The following is an 18,644-nucleotide window of genomic DNA, read 5'->3' as shown; positions in this document are numbered from 1 at the left end:
GCATTAAAATTAAGAACAACTAGCAAATTAACAGAAGATGGAATTTTAACTGAGACCTAGAAGAAGACAGGAGATGTAGATGAGGAATAAAGGTATTCCAGGCATAGTCTACAACCAATGCAAATACATGAACTCTAGAGTGTTGTATCTGATGAGAAAGGTGAGCCATTTAGTGTGTACAATCCAAATTGCTTTTTGTCCTTCATTTTTTAAAAGAACCAAAAATATCACAAGATGAAGTCTTGACTTACACGAATTAGAGTAAACCAGAGTTGAACAAAATCATCAGCTTCAGTATCTCTTCCAGAATCATCAAATATCAGTGGCAGAACAAAAATCAAAATGACTAACAATGGCTCAGGATGTAGTAGATGACCCTGGCATCTTCAGTGTCTGACTATGCTCAAAGTACTCCACAGCACCTGCTTTAGTTATCTTCATAGCCATTGGAATAATTATTCTCACCTGTCCATTTCACCAGAGAAAGTCTTCACATACTTGGAATAGGCTTCCTCCTAACTCACCTACAGGTTTGAGGTGTGACAGCTATACCTGTGACCCTAAGAAGCTGCAGCTTGTGCAGAGGTCATGCTCCAGTTAAACCATCTCAGCAGAAAGGCTAAATTAGGTTGAGGGATCATAAGACAAGCACAAGAACATTTATGGGGGAAAAGAAATGCTAATTGAATTAGGCAAGACTTTGTGTGTAAAATGACATGAACTGAACCTTGAAGTAAACTAAGGATTCTAAGGAAGACAGAGATGAGAAAAGAGTATACTCCAGCCATGGAGGATAGCCAGGACAAAGGTGTAGAGAAAGACTATGTAGTCCAGTTTATGAGAAACAGCAAAAAGACCAATATGACTAAACCAGTACTCATGAAGGGGGGAAATATACAATTAGGCTGGAAAGATAGATTAGGTCAGATGTATGATATAAATTTATGTTATGAATAGCAAACTAATTTATATTTGATCCGAAATGCCATAGAGAAACACTAATGTTTATTAAGTAGGGTATTCATTAAATGAAGTCTGTAACCTAAGAAAATTGTCTTGGCAACTATTAGAGCTATGAGAGACTCCAATCAAAGTGACCAATCAAGAGCCTATTGCAATAGTTAGGTAAACAGTGATGAGAGTTTAGTTATGTAAGTGGAGAGAAGGTAGCAGATGCAAGAAACATTGTGAATGTAGCTGCCTCATGGTATAATATTCTGCTATCCTAAAAGAAAGTTGACTTACTACTTAACACCATAATCTATACAGACATCTTGAAAAATGTGAATGTCCAAAAAGAAATAGTTACAAGAGTGAGAACACAAAGGAAAAAAAGGAAAAAAAAATTAAGAGACATGTTAGCAAAAGAAGCAGAAGAGAAGGATGAATACAGTGGAATTTTTTAGAAGAAATAAGATTTTCACAGCAAGAATGGATTTTTTTAAAAAAAGAACAAGATATTTGAGATAATAGCATGTGGAAAATAGGTACATTATGCCAATTTGAAAGTGAGGATGCTTCTCTCTTCCCTTCTCCCCAGCAGAAAATAAAATTCATGAAAAGAATAAGAAAGTAATTTAATTTAAAGGCATGAACAAGTGAATCATGACAATAATAAAGCATTACCTTATTCTAGGTAATATTTTAACAGGAATGAAAAATGAAGAGCTAATATCAGGATATCAGACATGAACTTGCACATAGAACAGTTATTTGGGGGGTCAGAGAAAATTTTTTAGAGTCTATGAAATTAGATTTCATAGATAGATTTTCATCACCTCCGCTGACTTTTTAGTACAATGCTATACTTTACATATCCTCTTATTTTACAATTTTTTAAAAGTCAGGCAGTCAATAAAAATTTATTAAGTGCTTACCAGGTACCAAGGACTATGCTAAGCACTGGGGATACAAAAACAAAAAGATAAAAATAGTCTCTGCCTTCAGTCTTAACGAGAGAAAACATAAGAGAAAAGGAAGGTGAAAAGCAATGGCAGGGAGAAAAAAATAAGAATATGCAGTTTGGAATCATCAGCATTCTTATATATCACTAACAAAATCCAACAATCAGAGTTACAAAGAGAAATTCCATTTAAAGTAACTACTGATATATAAAATACTTAGGAATCTATCTGCCAAGGAAAAATCAGAAACTTTATGAGCAAAACTACAAAACACTTTTCAAACAAATTAACTCTGATTTAACCAATTGGAAAAATATTAAATGCTCCTGGATAGGGCGAGCAAATATGATAAAGATGACAATACTACTTAAATTAATCTATTTGTTTAGTGCTATACCAATCAAACTCCCAAAAAACTATTCTAATGACCTAGAAAAAATAATAACAAAGTTCATATGGAAAAACAAAAGGTTAAGAATTTCACGGGAATTAATGAAAATACCAGATCTAAAATTATATTACAGAGCAGCATTTACCAAAACCATTTGGTATTGGCTAAGGAATAGACTAGTTGATCAGTGGAATAGGTTAGGTTCAAAGGACAAAACAGTCAATAACTATAGCAATCTAGTGTTTGACAAACCCAGGGACCCCAGCTTTTGGGATAAGAACTTATTGTTTGACAAAAACTTCTGAGAAAATTGGAAACTAGTATGGCAGAAACTAGGCATCAACCCACATTTAACACCGCACACCAAGATAAGGTCAAAATGGGTTCATGATCTAGGCATAAAGAATGAGATTATAAATAAATTAGAGGAACACAGGATAGTTTACTTCTCAGACCTGTGGAAGAGGAAGGAATTTATGACCAAAGAAGAACTAGCGATCATTACTGATCACAAAATAGAAAATTTTGATTATATCAAACTGAAAAGTTTTTGTACAAACAAAACTAATCCAGACAAGATTAGAAGGGAAGCAATTAACTGGGAAAATATTTTTACAATCAAAGGTTCTGATAAAGACCTCATTTCCAAAATATATAGAGAATTGACTCCAATTTATAAGAAATCAAGCCATTCTCCAATTGATAAATGGTCAAAGGATATGAACAGATAATTCTCAAAGAAATTGAAACTATTTCTAGCCATATGAAAAGATGTTCCAAGTCATTATTAATCAGAGAAATGCAAATTAAGACAACTCTGAGATATCACTACACACCTGTCAGACTGGCTAGAATGACAGGGAAAGATAATGCGGAATGCTGGAGGGGATGTGGGAAAATAGGGACACTGATACATTGTTGGTGGAATTGTGAACACATCCAACCATTCTGGAGAACAATTTGGAACTGTGCTCAAAAAGTTATCAAACTGTGCATACCCTTTGATCCAGTAGTGTTACTACTGGGCTTATATCCCAAAATGAAAAACATATTTCCACAAGAATTGAACATATTTAACATATGTTGGGTTACTTGCCATCTAGGGGGAAGTGAAATTGAAACACAAAGTTTTGCAAGAGTGAATGCTGAAAATTATCCATGTATATGTTTTGAAAATAAGAAGCTTTAATAAAAAAATGATATTCTATCATAAATATACATCATAGTTTATTGAGCCATTCGTCAGTTAATGGGCATCCCCTCAATTTTTGCCCTTAGAAAAGAGCTGCTATGAATATTTTTTGTATATATAGGTCATTTTCATTTTTCTTTTTGCGAATCTCTTTTGGTATTCATGCCAAGTAATGGTGTTGTAAGGTCAAAGGATATGCATAAATGTGTAATTCTTTGGGTACAATTCATATCATCTGATCATTTATCAATTGGGCTATGGTTCTTATTTTTTATAAATTTGACTCAGTTCCATGTTTGAGAAATGAGGCCTTATCAGAAAAATTTGCTTTAAACTTTTTTTTTACTATTACTATTGCTAACTGTATTTCTCCCCATTAATTTTCTCTCTCCTTTCACCTCAAAAGTATTTTGGTATTGACTACTCCCTTTCCCAATATGCCCTCTCTTTTATCACCCTCCCCCCTTCCTATATCCCATTCCCCTCCTATTTTTCTGCAGGGTAAGATAGATTTCTATACTCCTATTGATTATGTATATTATTTTCTCTTTGAATCAATTTTGAAGAGCTTATGGTTCAATCTCACCTTCTCCTCCCCTCTTCTTCTCCACTGTAAAAGCTTTTTCTTGCCTCTTTTTTTTTTAATGGCAGGTTATTTGCACCATTCCCTTTCTCCCTTTCCCTTTCTTCTAGTACAGTCCTTTCTCACCCATTCTTAATTTCATCATTTTTCAAAAAGATATCATCCCTTCATATTCAACTCACACCTGTGTCCTCTGTCTATATATATACTCCTAACTGCTATAATAGTGAGAAAGTTCTACAAGTTACAAGTGTCACCCTCAGGAAAAGAACTTTAATATCAATTTTACTTTTAAGGAAAATGATACAAAATTGAAGTGGTCATCCTGACAAAACAGAGTCAGGACTGGGAAAACATAAAGGCATTTGACAAATATTTTGTTCTTCCAGATAAATTTTGTTGTTAATTTTTCTAGCTCTATAAAGTGATGTTTTATATGTTTGATTTGTGTAGCACTGAACAGATTAATTTAGGTAGAATTGTTGTTTTTATTATATTGACTGGGCCTACTCATGAACAATTAATATTTTTTTCTGGTGGCTTATATCTTACTTTGAGAAGAAAGTGGTTTGTAGTTATATACATATATAGTTTCTGGGGTGCTTTTGCTATGTTTGTTTTGACTCCTACATATTTCATATTGTCCATAGTTATTTTAAATTTCTCTTTTTCTCTCTTGCTGAGTATTTTTGGTGGTGTGGATTTATTTTGTATCCTATAACTTTGCTAAACTTATCAATTATTTCCACTTAGTTTTTTTTTTTAGTTGATTCTCTAGGATTTTCCAAGTATACTATTTATTATATCATCTGCAAAGACTGATAATTTTGTTTTTCCATTGCCTATCCTAATTTAAAATTTTTTTTTCCTTCTCTTATTTCTATAGCTAATATTTCTATACAATATTGAATAATAGAGGTGATAACTGGTATCCTTGATTCACCTTTGATTGTTCTGGGCAGACTTCTAGTTTATCCTAATTACAGATAAGATTTGCTGATGATTTTAGATGCAGATTACTTTTCACTTTAAGATAAACTCCATTTATTATTATGCTCTCTACGTTTTTAATTAGAATAAGTTTTGTATTTTATCAAAGGTTTTTTCTGCATCTATTGAGATAATCATATGATTTCTGTTGAGATTTTTTTATTTTATTTTATTGATATAGTCAATCATGGTGATAGTTTTCCTAACATTGAACCAGCCCAAAATTTCTGGTTTACATATCACCTGGTCATAGTGTATGATCCTTCTGATAGATTACTTAAACTTCTTGCTAGTATTTTATTAAAATTTTTGCATCAATATGCATTAGAGAATTTAGTCTATACTTTTCTTTTTCTGTTTTGATTATTCCTGGTTTAGATATCAACACCATATTTCTGTCACTAAAAAATTATCAGGATTCTTATCTATTTTTCCAAGTAGTTTATGTAGTATTAGGATTGATTGTTTTTTAAATGTTTGGTGGAATTCACTTGTGAATTTGTTTGGCTCTAGGGATTGTTTCTTAGGCAGTTCATTGACAACTTATTCAATTTATTTTTCTAGGACTGGGTTATTTAAATATTTTATTTCTTCTATTAAACTGGATGATTTTTATTTATCATTTCATTTAGATTGTCAAATTTGATTGTCATATAATTTTGCAAAATAGTTCCAAGCAATTATTTTAATTTCCTTTTCATTAATGGTAAATTCACTCCTTTCATTTTTAATACTAATAAATTTGGTTTTCTTTTAAACTTTTTTTAGTCAAATTAACCAATGGTTTATCTATTTTATTGGATTTTTCCCATAAAATCTCTAATTTTATCTGTTAATTCAATGGTATTATTGTAGCTTTAAGGAACTCCAATAATTCTTAATTTGTATCTATCTCCTAGTTCATTTTTCCAATGAAAAAATTCACTTTTTTTCTTTTTTTTTTTTTTACTTTTTTACTTTTTAAAAAATTTTGTTTTAAAAAAATTGTTTCAAAAATTTTGATATCTCACAGAGTCCCATGCAGGGGTCCTCAAACTTTTTAAATAGAGGGCCAGTTCACTGTCCCTCAGACTGTTGGAGGGCCGGACTATAGTAAAAACAAAAACTTTGTTTTGTGGGCCTTTAAATAAATAAACTTCATAGCCCTGGGTGAAGGGAATAAACGTCCTCAGCTGCCACATCTGGCCCGTGAGCCATAGTTTGAGGACCCCAGTTATGCATTCTTCCTCCTAACCCTAGTTACCAATTAGTTACTAATGCCCAAGTAGCATTAATGCCCACCTGCTTTGGCAAAATAAAGCATAGCCTTAAAGAGAATCCTTTGTGAGTGTTCTCACTTCATGTCTAAACCAAACTCTCCTGAAACTTTTCACCTCTGGGTTGCTTGATGATGAATTGTGAGAAATTTGAGGCATATGATCTTAACTAGGTAACTAGGCATATGATCTTAATTGAAAACACCTATCTTTCTCTGCAATGTGGCATTGTTACAATACACAAGAGTCCATTTGAGGTTTTAAAATTTACAGTAACTTGGCTCACCAATTTCCCTTCCAATTTACTATAATGGAGATAGACCTACTTAAAACATTGATAAAGATCCTCAAAACTGAAGCAAAATGCAAACTGAGCTATATAATGGATCAGACATACCTTTGAACTTAGAACAGGAAAAACAGCCCACAATGGAGACTAAAGGCATTTGGGAGGAATTTCAACAATTCTGTTGAATTAGTCAAAATCCAGGCCTATCCATTTGTATCTCAGTGGATTGGGTGGATACAGGAATATCAAAGAGTGTATTATGTAATCATTGGAATCCTATATATATATTTGTCTGTCTGATTGATAAATTCGAAGATTTCATAAGGAATTCTTTTGCCTGGCCCCTGATTCTCACACTCTTATCACTACTGGAGCAGGACTTCAGCAAGAAATGGCCAATGAATAGATCACTAAATTATGATACTGTTTTACAACTGGATTTGTTCTGTAAATGGGAAAAGAAATGGTCTGAGATCCCAAAACCTAAACATTAGAGATTCTTGCAAAATGCTTTTGGCCAAAGCTAAATTTGTCCCTGATGAATTAAAGGTTTCAGAGATTGATGCCTTGGATGGTCCCCTTTTTCATGGCTGGTCTGGTTGCTTATCAGGCTCTATGTAACACTGCCTGACCTCAGGACACCTTGGAGGATTAGGATGGGTCTCTCAATTAAGTATTTTAATTGCATGAATGCATTGTTATTTTATTTGTCTTGTCATCTTCCTTAGATGAAAAATTGAGTGAAATCCTTCAAAATCTCAATGAAACATACCTCTGCAGCCTCATTGTCCAATATCAACCTGCTGCTCCACCCAAAAGGGACTTATGGGTACAAATGATCAAATTGTTCATTATGCCTCCAACAAGTTTCATGTTATCCCTACTTCATATATTGGCTTACTCTATTCTCCTCAAAAGAAATGACATCTTCCCTTTGACCCACTCCAATCACATTCAACTTTGTGCTTCATCACAAAAGCTTTTCTGGTTATATTAATCCTCTATAATTTCTTTCTACTCTTAATTTCCCTTGGCCCTTACTGTAAGTCACTACCAAAAGATTATAAATTTAGAAAGAACTGCGTGGGTCATCTGGTCCAAATCTTTCATTTTAGTCTTTAGAGATGCTGTTTGAATTGCTCAAGGTCAGAGAGCACAAATCCTTTCCCTGCTCCCTGACCCTTTTGATGTTCAGATTCACATTGTTATACTTGGAGGAGAGAGGGAATCTCTTTCTTATGACTATTAACCAATATATTTAAATGAAATAATTCATTTCATTTGGAATGGAATGGAATAAATGGAAATTCTGCTTGCTCCTATAATTGGCTCAGGGACAAAGTTAAAAGTATGCTGGAGGAAAGAGTGGTTCAGACTTGCTCTTCTAGTAGAAATATCTGAGGTGATCTCCTGGACCTTTACTTAACTGCTTAAGGAAGAATCTAATTATTTAATGACCTGGAGATATTCTGAGAAATCTATAAACTGGCTAATCTCTATTTGTTGATTGAGAAAGCCTGAAGTAAACTGATTCTTTTTGGTTATTCTAGCTTAATGGATTACTTACCTCTGAACAAAGCTCCTTATTGTGGGGGATTATATGGTTTCTTATAAAATTATTAACTAAGGTAGATTAATTTGGATTCAGTTTATCTGAGAAGTTTGGGAAAATGAAATAGGATGTTCATACTGGCTCAACTAAACAGTTGTAAACCTTGTGAAACTGACCACCATAAATTCATAAGCTTAGGAAAACACACCTGCCAACAGTAAAACTGACCATATGGGTCTGACTGGAATTTGGCAAATTTGTGCCACTAAGCAGGGAAGTGAGAATCGATTGATGAGGAAAAGGGCGGGGTGGAGGATGTCATGGTGTTTTGTGTTTGTGAAAGACCCCTTAGCCGCTGTGGAAATTGACCTCCACGCTCTGTGATTATGGTTAGTTGACTGTCCGCTTCTCATGAGATTCTAATAAACACTTCTATTCTTCACTTGAAATATCTCTTCAGTATTTTTGAATTGGATTTGCCATACCACACAATTGTGTCAAAGTTCTTTTGCAACATGCTATAATTGCATTTGCTATTGCCAGTCTCTCCTAATTCCCAGGGCATCAGAGAAATCTCTGGTAAATGTTAATATCAATCTTACCTTACCTGAGACTTTCAGAAATCCTCTGGCTGCTATCTCATATGGACGCAGTTTAAGCACAACAGAGCACCCGGGAGTTTGAGCAGGCAAACTTAAAGACTTTATTCGTGTGGTTTACATCTCACTCTATGACTTCCTGTATTTTCTTGGTCTTTCTCCCACCTAGCCACACTCCAGGTGAAAAAGGGTTGGGCTCCTTTTCCACTGAGCTTATATGGGATCCATGAGGTCACAGGCACAGCCAGTCAGAGACAGAGATACTTCCAGTTCCTGACTCGATTTCAGAGTGTTTAGGATTCCCGCTGTGGCTGGAGATCCCACCCACGAAAGAAGTCCCTATGTACTCATAGCCAATCACGCCTGGGGATCTCCAGGCCATAGGCCTGTGTTACATCCTAACTGCACTTGCCTGGCCTCTCTAATGGACCCTTATATTCTTTTTTTTTTGGTCAGAGTTTTCAGTAGTCCAATTATTCTTATATCTTCTCTTCTTGATTTTCAGATCTGTTGTTTTTCTTATATTATTTTCCACCTTCTGTTCTATCTTTTCATTATATTTTGTTTTGTTATATACTCATTCTCTTCTGCTTACCAATTCTAATTTTCAAAGAATTATTTTCTTTTTCAAGACTATTCTCCTTTTCTAATTAGTTAACTTTTTTTCATAATCTTGTTTTTTTTTTTTTTAATATGGTCTTTATTTATTTTTAGTTTTCCTCAATTGTTCTCATTTGATTTTTAAAATATTTGCTGAATTTTATAAATTCTTTTTAGGCAGGTAACCATTTAACATTATTCTTTGTGGTAAAATAGGCTTTTTTTTTTTTTTTTTTTACTTCACTGTCCTCCTCTGAAGATGAACTTGGGTCAATATAGAGAACTATTTCCAAGTAAGTTTGTATAGTTGGATTTTTTTCTTCTTTCCCTATTCATTTTTTAATAAAAAGTATTCATTAATTAAGCACCTCTTATACTGGGATAGGAAAGATGGTGCCTCTAACTTCATTTGAGTTCTTCCTCTGACCTAGAAACCCAAACCAAAAGTTCCATCCTTTTACAAGTGCTCACAGCCAAAAAGTGTCCCTGTCCTATTGCTTTTGCACTCACTGGGAGTGTTGGTTCCTTCTTGCTCAGGCCTGTGTCTAGATAGCATAGCCAAGCCTGGTGTTCTTAATCAGCAGAGGTTCCCTCAGGCCCTCTCAGACCCAGCCCAGATTTAGATCTTCTGTTCTCCATACTGTCCAGAAGGTAAAAGCTCTTGTGGTTCCAGCTGAGGCTCCAGCCAAATCCACATAGTCTCAGAGCTCCTGCTGTCTGTTTTTGTGGAGTTAGCCTAGAGGTGTTTGCATTTCATTCTGTTCCAAGGTCTTCTTGGTTTGTCCCAGGAGAACCTTGTTCTAACCCATGTCTTTTTTCGTTTTTCCACCAATCTGTTTGCCTGCAAGCATAGATTTATTCTGTTTATGGAGGACAGCTGGAGAGCTAGAAATTTTCTGAACTACTCTGCCATCTTTCCAGAATTCTCTCCCTCTAATTTGCTTTTTAAAATCCTTTATAAGCCCTTCTAAGAATTCTTTTTGTTCCTGAAATCAAATTACATTTTCAATGAGGCCTCAAATATAGAAATTATGACAACATTGTCAAATGTCCCCATAAAAATTTTCTATGGTCAAGTCCTTTTCTTGTTTTTTGCTCATTTTTTACTCATTAGACCCTCTTCTTCAATATTCCCTCCCTAATTCATCCTCCATCCAATTACCAAAGTGATATTCTTTTTTTTCCCCCTGAAGCAATTGGGGTTAAATGACTTGCCCAAGATCACGCAGCTAGGAAAGTGATATTCTTTTTTTTTTGGAAAGTGATATTCTTTTTTTTTTTTTTTCTTTCTTTCTTTCTTTTTCTTTTTTTTTTTAATTTTTATTTAATAATTACTTTATATTGACACTCGTTTCTGTTCCGATTTTTTTTTCCCTCCCTCCCTCCACCCCCTCCCCTAGATGGCAAGCAGTCCTTTATATGTTGGATATGTTGCAGTATATCCTAGATACAATATATGTTTGCAGAACCGAACAGTTCTCTTGTTGCATAGGGAGAATTGGATTCAGAAGGTATAAATAATCCGGGAAGAAAAACAAAAATGCAGATAGTTCACATTCGTTTCCCAGTGTTCTTTCTTTGGGTGTAGCTGCTTTTGTCCGTCATTTATCAATTGAAACTCAGGTCTCTTTGTCAAAGAAATCCACTTCCATCAAAATATGTCCTCATACAATATCGTTGTCGAAGTGTATAATGATCTCCTGGTTCTGCTCATTTCACTTAGCATCAGTTCATGTAAGTCTCGCCAGTCCTCTCTGTATTCATCCTGCTGGTCATTTCTTACAGAACAATAATATTCCATAACATTCATATACCACAATTTACCCAGCCATTCTCCAATTGATGGGCATCCATTCATTTTCCAGTTTCTGGCCACTACAAACAGGGCTGCTACAAACATTTTGGCACATACAGGTCCCTTTCCCTTCTTTAGTATTTCTTTGGGATATAAGCCCAATAGAAACACTGCTGGATCAAAGGGTATGCACAATTTGATAATTTTTTGGGCATAATTCCAAATTGCTCTCCAGAATGGTTGGATTCGTTCACAACTCCACCAACAATGCATGAGTGTCCCAGTTTTCCCGCATCCCCTCCAACATTCATCATTATTTTTTCCTGTCATCTTAGCCAATCTGACAGGTGTGTAGTGATATCTCAGAGTTGTCTTAATTTGCATTTCTCTGATCAATAATGATTTGGAACACTCTTTCATGTGAGTGGTAATAGTTTCAATTTCATCCTCTGAAAATTGTCTGTTCATATCCTTTGACCATTTATCAATTGGAGAATGGCTTGATTTCTTATAAATTTGAGTCAGTTCTCTATATATTTTGGAAATGAGGCCTTTATCAGAACCTTTAACTGTGAAAATGTTTTCCCAGTTTGTTGCTTCCCTTCTAATCTTGTTTGCATTAGTTTTATTTGTACAAAGGCTTTTTAATTTGATGTAATCAAAATTTTCTATTTTGTGATCGGTAATGGTCTCTAGTTCATCTTTGGTCACAAATTTCTTTCTCCTCCACAAGTCTGAGAGATAAACTGTTCTATGTTCCTCTAATTTATTTATAATCTCGTTCTTTATGTCTAGGTCATAGACCCATTTTGATCTTATCTTGGTATATGGTGTTAAGTGTGGGTCCATGCCTGATTTCTGCCATACTAATTTCCAATTATCCCAGCAGTTTTTATCAAATAATGAATTCTTTTCCCAGAAGTTAGGGGCTTTGGGTTTGTCAAACACTAGATTGCTATAGTTGACTATTCTGTCTTGTGAACCTAGCCTTTTCCACTGATCCACTAATCTATTTCCTAGCCAATACCAAATGGTTTTGGTGACTGCTGCTTTATAATATAATTTTAGATCAGGTACAGCTAGGCCACCTTCATTTGATTTTTTTTTTCATTAATTCCCTTGAGATTCTCGACTTTTTATTGTTCCATATGAATTTTGTTGTTATTTTTTCTAGATCAATAAAATATTTTCTTGGAAGTCTGATTGGTATAGCACTAAATAAATAGATTAGTTTAGGGAGTATTGTCATCTTTATTATGTTCGCTCGGCCGATCCAAGAGCACTTAATATTTTTCCAATTATTTAAGTCTGACTTTATTTGTGTGGAGACTTTTTTATAATTTTGCTCATATAATTCCTGACTTTCCTTTGGTAGATAGATTCCCAAATATTTTATGGTATCAACAGTTATTCTGAATGGAATTTCTCTTTGTATCTCTTGCTGTTGGGTTTTGTTGGTGATGTATAAAAATGCTGAGGATTTATGGGGATTTATTTTGTAGCCAGATACTTTGCTAAAATTATGAATTATTTCCAATAGCTTTTTAGTAGAATCTCTGGGGTTCTCTAGGTATACCATCATATCATCTGCAAAGAGTGATAGTTTGGTTTCCTCATTGCCTACTCTAATTCCTTTAATATCTTTCTCGACTCTTATTGCCGAGGCTAGTGTTTCTAATACGATATTAAATAATAATGGTGATAGTGGGCAACCTTGCTTCACTCCAGATCTTACTGGGAAAGGTTCCAGTTTTTCCCCATTGCATATGATGCTTACTGATGGTTTTAAATATATGCTCCTGACTATTTTAAGGAAAAGTCCATTTATTCCTATGCTCTCAAGTGTTTTTATTAGGAATGGATGTTGGATTTTATCAAATGCTTTTTCTGCATCTATTGAGATGATCATATGGTTTTTGTTTGTTTGGTTATTGATATAGTCAATTATGCTAATAGTTTTCCTAATATTGAACCAGCCCTGCATTCCTGGTATAAATCCTACTTGGTCATAGTGTATTATCCTGGGGATGATTTTCTGTAATCTTTTTGCTAATATTTTATTTAAGATTTTAGCATCAATATTCATTAGGGAGATTGGTCTATAATTTTCTTTCTCTGTTTTCAGCCTACCTGGTTTAGGTATCAGTACCATGTCTGTGTCATAAAAGGAGTTTGGTAGGACTCCTTCAATCCCTATTTTTTCAAATAGTTTATATAACATTGGAGTTAATTGTTCTTTAAATGTTTGGTAGAATTCACATGTAAATCCATCTGGTCCTGGGGATTTTTTCTTAGGGAGTTGATTGATAGTTTGTTCTATTTCTTTTTCTGAGATGGGACTGTTTAGGATATTTACTTCTTCCTCTGTTAGTTTGGGCAAGCTATATTTTTGGAGGTATTTTTCTATTTCATTTAAGTTGTCGAATTTATTGGCATAAAGTTGGGCAAAGTAACTCCTAATTATTGCTCTAATTTCCTCTTCGTTAGTGGTGAGTTCTCCCTTTTCATTTTTAAGACTAACAATTTGATTTTCCTCTTTCCTTTTTTTAATCAGATTTACTAAGGGTTTGTCTATTTTGTTGGTTTTTTCATAGAACCAACTCTTAGTTTTATTAATCAATTCAATAGTTTTTTTACTTTCAATTTTATTGATCTCACCTTTTATTTTTAGAATTTCAAGTTTAGTGTTTGACTGGGGGTTTTTAATTTGTTCCTTTTCTAGCATTTTTAGTTGCAAACCCAATTCATTGACCTTCTCTTTCTCTATTTTATACAAATAGGCCTCTAGAGATATGAAATTTCCCCTTATTACCGCTTTGGCTGCATCCCATACATTTTGGTATGATGTCTCATTATTATCGTTTTCTTGGGTGAAGTTATTAATTATGTCTATGATTTGCTGTTTCACCCAATCATTCTTTAGTATGAGATTATTTAGTTTCCAGTTATTTTTTGGTCTACTTTCCCCTGGCTTTTTGTTGAATGTAATTTTCATTGCATCGTGGTCTGAAAAGGATGCATTTACTATTTCTGCCTTACTGCATTTGAGTTTGAGGTTTTTATGTCCTAATATATGGTCAATTTTTGTATAGGTTCCATGAACTGCTGAAAAGAAAGTGTATTCCTTTCTGTCTCCATTACATTTTCTCCAGAGATCTATCATATCTAACTTTTCTAGTATTCTATTTACCTCTTTGACTTCTTTCTTATTTATTTTGTGGTTTGATTTATCTAATTCTGAGAGTACAAGGTTAAGATCTCCCACTATTATAGTTTTACTGTCTATTTCTTCTTGCAGCTCTCTTAGTTTCTCTTTTAAGAATTTAGATGCTACCCCACTTGGTGCATATATGTTTAATATAGATAGTGCTTCATTATCCATGCTACCCTTTAGCAAGATATAGTGCCCTTCCTTATCTCTTTTAATTAGATCAATTTTTGCTTTAGCTTGATCTGAGATCAGGATGGCTACCCCTGCTTTTTTGACTTCACCTGAAGCATAGTAGATTTTGCTTCAACCTTTTACCTTTACTCTGCATGTATTTCTCTGCTTCAGGTGTGTTTCCTGTAAACAACATATTGTAGGATTCTGGCTTTTAATCCATTCTGCTAACCGCTTCCTCTTTATGGGGGAGTTTACCCCGTTCACGTTTATGGTTAGAATGACCAATTCTGTATCACTTGCCATCTTGTTAACCCCGGTTTATGCTTTTCTCCCTTCTTTCCCCTTTCCCCCCCTTCCCAGTGTTAAGCTTGTGAGCACCACTTGCTTCTCACAGCCCTCCCTTTTTAGTATCCCTCCCCCCGCCTTAGAGTTCCTCCCCCTATCTTACCCCTTTCCCTCCCAGTTCCCGTATTCCCTTCCGCTTAGCTTATTCCTTCCCTTTTCACTTTTCCCTTCTCACTTTTCAATGAGGTGGGAGAAGTTTCACCATAGATTGAATATGTCTTAAGATTTTTCACTTAAAGCCAATTCTGAAGGCAGTAAGATACCCACTATATTCATCCCCCTCCATTCTTTCTCTCAGATATAATAGGTTTCCTATGCCTCTTCATGAGATGTACTACCCCCACTTTACCCTTTTTCTGATACAATGTCCTTTCCACATCAATTTCTAGAACAAGGTATACATGTATTCTTTATACATCTATATAGTCAAAATATAGTTCCCAAGATTAATCTTTACCTTTTTAGATTTCTCTTGAGTTCTATATTTGTAGATCAAACTTTTTGTTAAGTTCTGGTTTTTTCATCAGAAATAGATGAAATTCGCTTACTTCGTTGAATGTCCATCTTCTTCCCTGGAAAAAGATGCTCATTCTCGCTGGATAAGTTATTTTTGGTTGCATACCAAGTTCCTTAGCCTTTCGGAATATCATATTCCAGGCCCTTCGATCTTTTAATGTGGATGCTGCCAGATCCTGGGTGATCCTTATTGTGGCTCCTTGATACTTGAATTGGGTTTTTCTAGCCGCTTGCAATATTTTTTCCTTCATCTGAGGGTTCTGGCATTTGGCCACTATATTCCTTGGTGTTTTGATTTTAGGATCCCTTTCAGTGGGTGATCGATGAATCCTTTCAATGTTTAATTTTTCCTCTGTTCCTATGACTTCTGGGCAGTTCTCTTTGATAATTTCCTGGAAAATAGTGTCCAGGCTCTTTTTTTCATCATGTTTTTCTGGAAGTCCAATGATTCTCAGATTGTCTCTCCTGGATCTGTTTTCCAGATCTGTTGTCTTCCCCAGAAGGTATTTCACATTTTTCTCCATTGTTTGATTTTTTTGGATTTGCTTGACTGATTCTTCTTGTCTCCTCGAGTCATTCAATTCTACTTGTTCAATTCTGATTTTCAGTGAAGTATTTTCTTCACTCACTTTTTTAAAAATCTTTTTCTAATTGTCCCATTGAGTTCTTTTGTTCTGTGGAATTTTTTTCCATTTCGCCAATTTTGTTTTCCAGTTCACCAATCCTATTTTTCAAGGATTTTACTTCTTTATCCACTCTCTCTTTAACTTTCTCCAGGCTCTTTTGCCAAGCCTCCCTCTCCTTTTCCCAAGCTTCCCTCTCCTTTTGCCAAGCCTCCCTCTCCTTTTCCCATTTTTCTTCTAGCTCCCTTGTGAGAGCCTTTTTAATTACTTCTATGAGGTTCATCTGTCCTTTGGGGATTCACCTGGGGACTGTCTGTTTTTAGTCTCCTCAGGATTTAGAGTCTGGTCTCTATCTGTGTAGAAGCTGTCAAGGGTTAAAGTCCTCTTCAGCTTCTTGCTCATTCTGTCTAATAATCAAAGACAAACTAGCAGAGAAAAACAGAAAAAACTGGAGTCTTTCTTTGGGGGAGGGGCTGGGTATGTTATCGAGCTTCCTCTACAGACCGCTGGGGGGGAGGGGGGGGCAGCAGTGAGGCACTAGCAGGTCTGTGTGCGCCTGCGCTCTGAGATCCCAGAGCGTGCTGAGTCACTGTGGGGGAGGAAGGGGGGGGCGGCCAGGTCCCGAGAGACTCCAGCTGTTTGGGGTTGTGTTCTTCAGCCCCGGTGTTTTTAGCTTCTCTGCTGGGCTGCTGACTTGCTGCCGGAGCAAAGTATCCAAACCTGTAGCGAAGCTCTCCCCGCAGAGACGGCTGCGATCACTCCCCACCCCCTCTCCAGTCTGCTCCCGTGCTCTCACTGCCGCTGCCCTCAGCCTGCGCCCGATCTAAAACCATCCCAGCCCTCCAGTAAAGACAGACCTTTCTTGGCGAATCTCAAGGATGGCTTCTCTTGGTAACTATTTGTGGGTTTTTTTTCAGTCAAGCATTAATTCAGAGGCTTGTAATGAAATGGATAGTGAGAGAAAGTGTGGAGCTTATGCAGCTGTGTGCCTCCTCTCCGCCATCTTAACCAGAAGTCGGAAAGTGATATTCTTAAAGCACATTTCTGACCATACCATTTCCCTGATCAAAAAGTTTCAATAATTCCTTATTGCCTCTACAATAAGATGTGAGTTCCTTTGTTTGGCATTTAAGGCCTTTCATAGTAGTATACCAGCCCATCTTTCCTTTATTACACATTACTCCCCATAATGAATTTTACATTTCAGCTAAATTGCCCCTCTTGCCATTCCTCACATATATTATTCCATTTCCTATTTTCATGCTTTTGCACTGGTGGTCCCATGCCTGAAATAAAACCCCATTACCTTCTGAATCTTAGATTCTCTCACTTCTATCAAATCTCCATTCAAATGCAACTTCTTACATGAAGCTTTTCCTGACCACAGATCCATCTATCCTTTTCCCGTTATAGTGTTATGTGACATTCTTCTATATTTAATTTACTTTGTTTTGTATTCACTTATTTGTTTATCTCAGTTCTCCCTCTAACCCCCCAAGAGAATATAAATTTTTTGATGGCAGAAATTATTGTTTTTATCTCTGTATCTCCAAGGCCTGATAGATTATCTACTGTATGTGAGAAATATGACAAATGTTTGTTGATTTGATAAATTGATTGTTTGATTAATCTCTCTTCCTTCTTCTGAGGACAATTAGATTTAAAATAATCCAGAGGGGAAACAATGATAAAAGTGGACTTATCACTTCCTCCTTCCTTTGGTATGAGCACAGGTGAAGTAACCTCATCAGTGTTAGCAGTTCCTCTATCTAGGAGGTAAGTGACAGAATTAAGACAAGAGTGATTTTCCCTAGTATTCTCTTATAGTCACATATCATTTTGGTGATACCAGACTACAACAAAGGAATTTCAACAAAGGAAAATTCTGAATTCAAAACTGATTTTCTAGTACTAAGTCCCCCCAAACTCAAAACCCCTACAAGGTAAAGTAAAGAAATCAAGAAACCTAAAGGGAATTCAAAAGAGACTTCTTCATTCTGTGAGTATTGTATGTATTGGGTTTGGTTTTTTTCTTCCTGGGTAGTTAGTACATGAAAACAAAACTTAATACTTAGAAAGGAACATGGAGTTAAATTCCATCGTTCAATCATTCCATTGAGAATAGAAGGATATTTCTCCTCTATCTTCTCCCAAGACTTTCAATAGCTATTGAATAGATGCAAGAAATCACCTAATTGCTGAAATTCCATGGAAAGAATATTAGTCTTCTGAATTCTTGGACCTGCCAAATGAATAAGGGCCTTGTCTTTTTCTGCCCAATGAAGAAATGTTTGTTGCTGTTGTTTGTTTTTTGTTTTTTTTTTTTTCATTTTTAAACATAAATGTAAGTAGGAAAAATTCTTGGTGAACTCGAGAGCCAAAAAAGAATTTCTCAGGTATCACATTTGACCCTTTCCTAGTACTTCTCTTTTCTAGTTGTTGCTACCTCCCCAATTAGGCCTAGTGGAAAGAGTCAGAGGACCTGAGTTTAAAGACCACCTCTGATATTAATGTCTATATGACCCTGGGGAAGTCTCTTAAATACCTAGGTTTCATTTTCCTCACTTTAAAAAACAAGGGAGTTGAACTAATTGAATTAGATTGTTTCTCATGTTCCATCACTT

The sequence above is a fragment of the Antechinus flavipes genome, chromosome 3, assembly GCF_016432865.1.
Source record: "Antechinus flavipes isolate AdamAnt ecotype Samford, QLD, Australia chromosome 3, AdamAnt_v2, whole genome shotgun sequence".
In the NCBI taxonomy this organism is placed as follows: domain Eukaryota; kingdom Metazoa; phylum Chordata; class Mammalia; order Dasyuromorphia; family Dasyuridae; genus Antechinus; species Antechinus flavipes.
This window is presented reverse-complemented; position numbering follows the sequence as displayed.